Source organism: Balaenoptera physalus (genome assembly GCF_965194825.1).
Source record: "Balaenoptera physalus genome assembly, chromosome: 16".
In the NCBI taxonomy this organism is placed as follows: domain Eukaryota; kingdom Metazoa; phylum Chordata; class Mammalia; order Artiodactyla; family Balaenopteridae; genus Balaenoptera; species Balaenoptera physalus.
This window is the reverse complement of record NC_138898.1, coordinates 85,858,194-85,866,712: the sequence shown is the minus strand read 5'-3', so window position 1 is coordinate 85,866,712 and position 8,519 is coordinate 85,858,194.

Genomic DNA, 8,519 nt, shown 5'->3' with positions numbered 1-8,519 from the left:
TACTGGGTTGAAATGGTATCTCATTGATTTGCAGTTTTAAATTGCATTTCCCTAATGACTAATGATGTTGAGCATGTTTTCGTGGGCTTATTGGCCATTTGTACATCTTCTTTAGGGAAATGTCTTTTCAGGTCCTTTTCCCATTTTTAATTAGGTTATTAGTCTTATTAACATTGAGTTGTAATAGTTCTTTATATATTCTAGATACAAATCTTTTATCCTTTGCAAAACATATGATTTGCAAAAATATTCTCTCATTCTATCCTGTATGTTGTCTTTTTGCCTTTTGATGATGTCCTTTGAAACACAGAAGTTTTTAATTTTGATGAAGTCTAATTTGTTTATTTTTTCTTAGGTTGTTTATGTTTGTGGTGTCATATCTAAGAAATTTTGCCAAATACAAGGTCACAAAGATTTATGCCTATATTTTCTTCTAAGAGTTTTACAGCTTTAGCTTTTACATTTCTGTCTTTGCTCCATTTCGAATTAATTTTTGTATACAGTATGAGTTAGGAGTCCAACTTCATTCTTTTCCATGTAGTTATCCAGTTGTCCCATTAGCGTTTGTTGAAAAGTCTATTCTTTCCCCATATAGTTTTCTTGGCACCCTTATCAAAAATCAATTTACCAAAAATATAAGGTTTATTTCTGGACTTTCAATTCTGTTCCATTGAACTATATGTCTAATCCTTATGTTAGTACCACATTGTATTGGTTACGGTAGCTTTGTCACAATTTTTTTTTTTTTTTTTTTTTATGTTTTAGGCCACACCGTGCAGTATGTGGGATCTTAGTTCCCCAACCAGGGATTGAACCCGTGTCCCCTGCATTGGGAGAGTGGAGTCTTAACCATTGGACCGCCAGGAAAGTCCCTGTCACAATTTTTGAAATCAGAAAGTGTGAGTTTTCCAACTCTGTTCTTCTTTTCCAAGATTGTTTTGGCTCTTCTGAGTCCCTTGAATTTCCATATGAATTTTAGAATCAGTTTGTCAAATTCTGCAAAGAAGCTACCTGGAATTTTGATAGGGATTGTATTGAATCTGAAGATCAATTTGGGAAGTATTGCCATCTTAATATTAAGTCTTCCAACCCATGAATAGAGAATGTCTTTCCACTTATTTCATTCTTTTTAAAATTTCTTTCAACAATGTTTTGTAAGTTTCAGAGTATATGAAACTTACACTTCTTTTGTTAAATTTATTCCTAAGTATTTTATTCTTTTTGATGTTATTGTAAATTGAGTTGTTTTCTTAATTTCACTTTCAGACTGTTCATTGCTATTGTATATAAATAGTTCTTTATATAGTCTAGATTTTTGTTTATTGGTCTTGTATCCTGCAACCTTACTGAACTCATTTATTAGTTCTAATAGTTTTTTAGTGGATTCCTAAGGATTGTCGATATATAAGATCGTGCCATCTGTGAACAGAGATAGCTTTACTTCTTCTTTTCCAGTCTAGATGACTTTTATTTCACTTTCTTGCCCACTTGCCCTGGTTAGACCTCCAGTATAATGTTTAACAAAAGTGGTGAGACAGGACATCTTTGTTTTGTTCCTGATCTTAGGGGGAAGCATTCAGTCTTTCACTATTAAGCGTGATCCTAGCTGTAGGTTTTTTTGCAGATTTCCTTTATCAGATTGGAGAAGTTCCCTTCAATCCTAGTTTGTTTAGTGTTAATCATGAAGTTAATCAGTTAATCAGTTAATCAGTTAATCATGAAGGAGTGTTGGATTTTATGCTTTTCCTGCATCTATTGAGATGGTCATATTTTGGTTTTTGGTTTTTATCCTACTGATATGGTGTATTCCATTAATTGGTTTTTGGATGTTAAACTGATCTAGCATTCCAGAGATAAATCCCACTTAGCCATGCTGTATAATCCTTTTTATATGTTTCTGGATTTAGTTTGCTCATATTTTGTTGACGATTTTTGTGTCCATATTCATAGTGGTCTATAGTTTTCTTTTCTTTGATGTCTTTGCCTGGTTTTAGTATCAGGGTAATACTGGTCTCATGGAATGACTTGGAAAGTATTCCTTCCTATTCTATTTTTTTGAAGAGTCTGTGAATAATTGATATTAATCCTCTTGTCTATATTGGTAGAATTCACCAGTGAGGACATAGGGACCTGGTCTTTTCTTTGTGTGTAGTTTGTTTGTTTTGTTTTGTAATTCAATCTCTTGTTACAGGTCTACTGAGACACAGAAGAGACAGTAACCAGACCCCAGCCCAACCTCAGATTCTGGGTAGATTTCCAGTTCCAGCCCACCTATATCCTCACAGTATACCCACACACTCTTTTTTTCCTAAAATTTTCAGAGTTAGCCCTATTTCTTGCAAACAAAATACCAAACTACCCTAACAAACATAGAAGTTTATTCCAGGAGTGGAGTTGCAAGCAACAGAATCTCAGAAGAGCTATGGCATCTTCTGTAGTAATACAGTGGAGAAAGAGACAGAGACGATTTCTACATCCCTGAATGGGAAGTTAGAAGTCCATAGATTAATAAAACAGTTAATGAAGTCTTGGTATTCAGATATTATGTCCACTGAAAGTAAAGCTTTGGTGGACGTTATTGCCATTCCTTTAAAGCACATTAGATCACCTAAAGTACTTTAAAAAGCATGGGTGGGGGCTTCCCTGGTGGCGCAGTGGTTGAGAATCTGCCTGCCAATGCAGGGGACACAGGTTCAAGCCCTGGTCCGGGAAGATCCCACATGCCGCGGAGCAGCTGGGCCCGTGAGCCACAATTACTGAGCCTGAGCGTCTGGAGCCTGTACTCCGCAACAAGAGAGGCCGCAATAGTGAGAGGCCCGCGCACCGCGATGAAGAGTGGCCCCTGCTTGCCACAACTAGAGAAAGCCCTCGCACAGAAACGAAGACCCAACACAGCCATAAATAAATAAATAAATAAATTTGATAAAATAGGGAGTGATTTAAAAAAAAAAAAAAAAAGCATGGGTGCCTGGGCTACATCCATAGATATTCGGATTTAATTGTTCTGGGGCAGGAGCAGGGCATCAAGATTTTTCAGATCTCCCCAACTGATCCTAAAGTACATCAGAGTTTAAGAACCACAGCTTGAGAGACATTCTAAGGGAATAAGGAGTGTAAGGACTGTAGGGACATTTTTCACAGCATTAGGTGATTTGAATCAAGAAGGAACAAATTTTAGACCCAGGGTACCTGGATAGAACCAGATAACAATATTCAAGGCTACTTTGTGGCCCTGTAACGAGAAACCATTTTACTATTGGAAACCACTGAAAATTAAATTTCAGTGAATTTTTATCATATTCTCCCTAAAGTGAATATTGATCATATTCTATTTTTCTGCTTGAGTGGCAGGTTTACCAGTGTTCATTTATTTTAATGCGTCATAGATAATATGTGTAATATGTATTCTTTGCATATTTTCAAATATGTTATCATGAAATTTTCCTGCCAAATATTTTACAGTAAAAAAAGATATTGTAAATTGCCAAAGGACAGCGTTTGCTAAGTTCACGACTGTCCTGGGTTTCTATGGTTAAAATTAAGGTCTTGATTATCAAAGACTGAAATCCTGGCAGTTGGAATAGCAATATCTTGAGGGATGGAACTCCCCAGTCTCCTGGGCCCCTCCAAATAATTTCTACTGCATTCACCACGATTGCCAAGCAAATGTGATGAGTCACCTCTTAATGAGGAACATCTGGTCATAGGAGTTTGGAAATACTGTGAAACCAAGGATGGTGTGTAAAATCTGAGGAGGAAAAAGAGGAATTACAGGCAAAATGAATTGCAGAAATTTTCTAGGGAGTTGTTGCAGGAGTGACTATGTGGAATTGAATTCTAAGGGTTCATAATCAAGAAAGATGGAATAAAGGAGGCTAGACTATGACTTCATTCCCTTCCTGCCTCCTTCCTCCCTTTATTTCTCTGTCTCTGTCTCTGTTACCCTCCTCCCCACCCCGCCCCCATTTTCCTTCTCTTCCTGCAAAGAGTTTGGCTGACGATACTTTGTTGAGCTGACTCTGAAGAGCTTGATGGTTCTTGGTACACCATCCTAGATGAAAAATATACCAAGACTGAAGGAGAAGGAGTGACAGTATGTCACCAGTGACCTGCTGATGGCTACTTCCCTCCCTCCCCACAACACACAAACCTCGTCTTCTTCGGAAAAGTTCACCACTGATGAAAACACTAATTAGTACAGCCTCTCTGTTGGGGGGGGGTCAGGGTGGCGCACCAGAAGAGCCGTCCCAGCCAGGAACATGGAAGGACAGTGATTAACCACAATGAAAGCACTGAGAAAGCACCTCTTGCCTCATGGAGTCAATTTCCAAGATGCCATCTTTCCAGACACTCAAGAGAACAGAAGGATGTTTTCCAGCCTTTTCCAGTTTTCAAACTCTTCCCACGGGCAGCAACTGACAACTTTCTCCAGGGACTGGGAGGTCCAAGAAGACAGTAGGACCATGACAGATTTATTGAGGCATCGCTTTAGGAGCCTCTGGGGAAAGGCTTACAAAGAACCTGGAAGTCTGATGCCTGGGTGGAGGATTCGCTTTCTGTGCTGGAGACTCTTATTGATGGGCAGTCACTAAAAATGAACTCTTAATTTGCTTCATAGAACTCAATGGTTTATCATGCAGAGTGAATTCCATGCCGAGTCCCACTTGTGTGGGGTCTGCCTTTTCCATGTGTCACTTTTACAGCATCTACAGTAATGAAGCTTTCTCCCTGGGGAGAGCCAGCTCTGGGCTCTGTTTTGCATGATGCCTCCTTCTGGCCGGAAATCCCCACGCTGCTAGCATCCAGGAGTCAGTGACTCAGGATCACAGGAGAAAAGAAGCATTAACAATGAACAACAGATCACTGCCTGGTTTATATTCTTAAACTATGGTGGCTGATCGCTTGATTTTACTAAGATAAACTGTTAAGAGTCAAAACCATTGGAGTTTAATAAAAAGAGAATATATTTGCAAAAAAAAAAAAGGGAGGCAGACTCAAAGGGAGGCACGTGTAAAAAGCAAAGTGAGGGGCTTTCCTGGTGGTGCAGTGGTTAAGAATCCGCCTGCCAGTGCAGGGGACACGGGTTCGAGGCCTGGTGCAGGAAGATCCCACATGCCACAGATCAACTAAGCCCGTGCGCCACAACTACTGAGCCCATGTGCCACAACTACTGAAGCCCACGCACCTAGAGCCCATGCTCCGCAACAGGAGAAGCCACCGCAATGAGAAGCCCGTGCACCACAACAAAGAGTAGCCCCTGCTCGCCACAACTAGAGAAAGCCTGCGTGCAGCAACAAAGACCCAATGCAATCATAAATAAATAAATAAATAAATAAATAAATAAATAGCAAAGTGAGTGGACCAAGCCCGTGTGCAGCAACAAAGACCCAATGCAGTCATAAATAAATAAATAAATAAATAGCAAAGTGAGTGGACCAACCAGTCTCTGTTCTCTGCTGAGGCCAGGCTGACCTTCTGCCTGTGGCCACACTCGTTGTTGAAGGATTGAAATGCTCTCCTATCAGTTGGGAAATTGCAGCCTAGAGTCCCCTGATGCCTCATCCCCATCTACCTGCCTCCAGGCCACTGGACCTCCCTCTGATCCTGCTTCTAAAGGGTTAACACCCAGCACAGCTCTTGGCCTCCTGGAATCTATCTCCGTGCTAAAGTCAGTGTCTATTCTAATTGGCTGGTGGCCATGTGGTAACCAGCTGCTAAATATGTTGAATATCACCCCTAGCTGTGGCCACAAAAAAGGCCAAAGCCAAGTAGGTGTGGTACTTTTGGTGCAAGAAATGGCCTAACTCACTGAGTTGAGGTTTTGGCTTCTGCTTGAGGCATGGGCAGGAACAGGACAGATGGGCAGGTCTGGGTTCTGCTTGATTTGTACAGCAAAATAATTCCTTAGTTTAACAAACAAAGATGTAACTCAAGCCAGCACACTACACAGTCACATGCCCCCTGACCGTAAACATCCCTGAGTCAGTTATTGACCTAGAGCTTGGGAACCTTGGAGGAAGGCTGCTAAAGCATCATTCCATTCTCCAGGCTGGTTGGTACCAAAGGTTGACAGGACTTGAAAAATAATGGAGGGTTACCTCAAGCTTAATTAGGTGGGTACTTGATATATGATAAAAATTTTTTTTTCCTGATCTCTTTACCCATACCAGCAGAAGCTATTTCTCTTCCACTGGCAGGTAGAACAGCATATCTTCACAGGGACCTAGTCCACCTTACCAAAGAAGACCAACTACCGGGTTTGCCCAGGACTGTCTGAAAGTTCTGCATCCCAGGAAACCCCTGGGTCCCTAGCAAACAGGGATGCTTGATCACATTAATTTGCTCTTCCATGAATGTCACCTTAATCTGCTACATTGATGATATCATGATGATTGGCCTGGGACATTACGAAGGAACAAGCATCTTTGTTGTCTTTTGAGACATGAATGTAATGGGGGTGTGAGGGAAGATTTGCAGAAATAAAAGGACCTGCCACATCAGTGAAGTTCTTAGGAGGTCAAAGTATAATGGAATCTCTCCTTCAAAATGAAGGGGCAGGGGGAGACCATGAAGGACAAGTTGCTACATTTTATACCCTTTCATCTAATAAGGAGTTTTAGAAGCAGCGCATATCTCTATTTTAGCAGGGCTTTTTTTCATTGCAAGAAACAAAAGTTCACAAAGCTCAAGTAAGGGAAACATTGATGAGAGAGACGAAGTCTCCCAGATCTGAGGCTCTAGTGGGATCAGGCTTCATATAAGTTGAAACCCAAGGAAGTGTGGAGTCCAGGAGAACTCTGGGAATAGGAATTTGTGGATTTTCTTCTATCCCAGATTGTTTGTGTGGCTTAGCCACTGTCTACCACTGCTGTTAGTGTTTGTCTCCTACCATCTGATTCCACATTTCTCACCTGAAGAGGCCGAGAAAGAGAATCTGATTACCTTTTCTTTTTAAAAATTTATGTTTTATGTTTAATAAAGTTTGGCGTGTACATAATTTAAAGAGTTAGATACTTCCAAAGGCTTGTTAGAAAAAACTGGAAGAATCCTTTCAACCCTTCTTTATTTCCAGCTCTTCGGAAGTAAGCACTTTTTCAGTTCTTTAGCTGATTATTTTGGTACTTGGTATTTATCTCCATATTTCCAAATAATATGGTTATATTTAGAATTCTTGATTTTTCCAGTTTTAACCATTATCTATTGACTTACCACTGTGGGACAATGAGATCTAGCTCTCTTCCATTACCCAGTCTCCACGCCCACCCACCCCCCACACACACCCCATGTCACCATGCTCCAAATATACATTTGTGATTTGAGTTAGAAAGATATTTAGGATTATAATTTTGTAACTATGTAAATGCTATTCACAACTGAGCCATATGTTATAATGTTATTACTTTCCCACATGTTTTCCTTGGAGTTCATTGCCTTGGAGTTCATAATTGCCTCATCTTTTCGTTTGCCTAGTTTTCTAAGCATTTATTCCTAATTGAACCCCTGATACATAAATGTCTTCTCATTATATTCAAACATATGGAGCAGACTGTCACAGAAGTAAAGGTATGTTGCTGTGCCTGCCAGGTGAAGGTTAATTATGAGGTCTGTCAGTTTCATCTTCTTAAAGAAATCCCTACTAGAACCATCTGACCTTCTTTACTCTGGACTGGCTGCCATTTAGGCCTGTAGCTCAGCTGTCATCTTGAAATCTCCTTTAATCAACACCCAGGGGAGTCCCTTTATCTTTCTGGTGTTGGACTCTCACTCATGGATCCCAAGTCTTCCTCTTTCTTGCTTTAGCCCTTCACTTTGGTCAGTTGACCCTCCACAGAACCCACGGATATGGAGGGCCAATTATACTATGCCATTTTATATAAGGAACTTGAGCATCATGGATTTTTGGTAGGGACGGTTCTGGACTGAATTCCCTGCAGATACTGAGGGACAACTGTATACCAGTAGCTTCTGAAAAAGAGTGCTCAGGAAATGTTCAAGACTGTGTAGCAGAGACTGCTACTTATTCCACACGTCTGTCTTCTATTTTTCCTTAGTAATAAAGTTTTTAGCTGGGCACAAGATCATCCAAAATCAAGTCATTTTTTCTACATTTCCAGCCTCCCTTGCAGCTTCGTGTGGCCATGAGGCCAAATTCTGACCAATGGGATGTAAGCAGAAGTGTTATTTAGCAGCTTCTGAGAAACTTCCTAAAGACATAGCTGGCAAATGCCCCTTGCTCCTTCTTCATCATCCCTTTCTCCATCTGGTGGCTGGTACTCAGATGCTACCATCCTGGACCATGAGGATGAAGCCCACACTCTGGGCATGGCAGAGTGAGGGCTGGAATGAACCTGAGTTGCTGAGAGTTTCATGGAACAGAGCCACTCTAGTGACCTGGATTTTTATGTGAGAAAGAAAGAAAATTGTAACTATTGTTTTGGGTTTTCTGTCGCTTGCATCCGAATCTTGAATTAATGAATATGCCTTTATTCCAGAGTAATTCATAATTGCAGGTTAGCTGT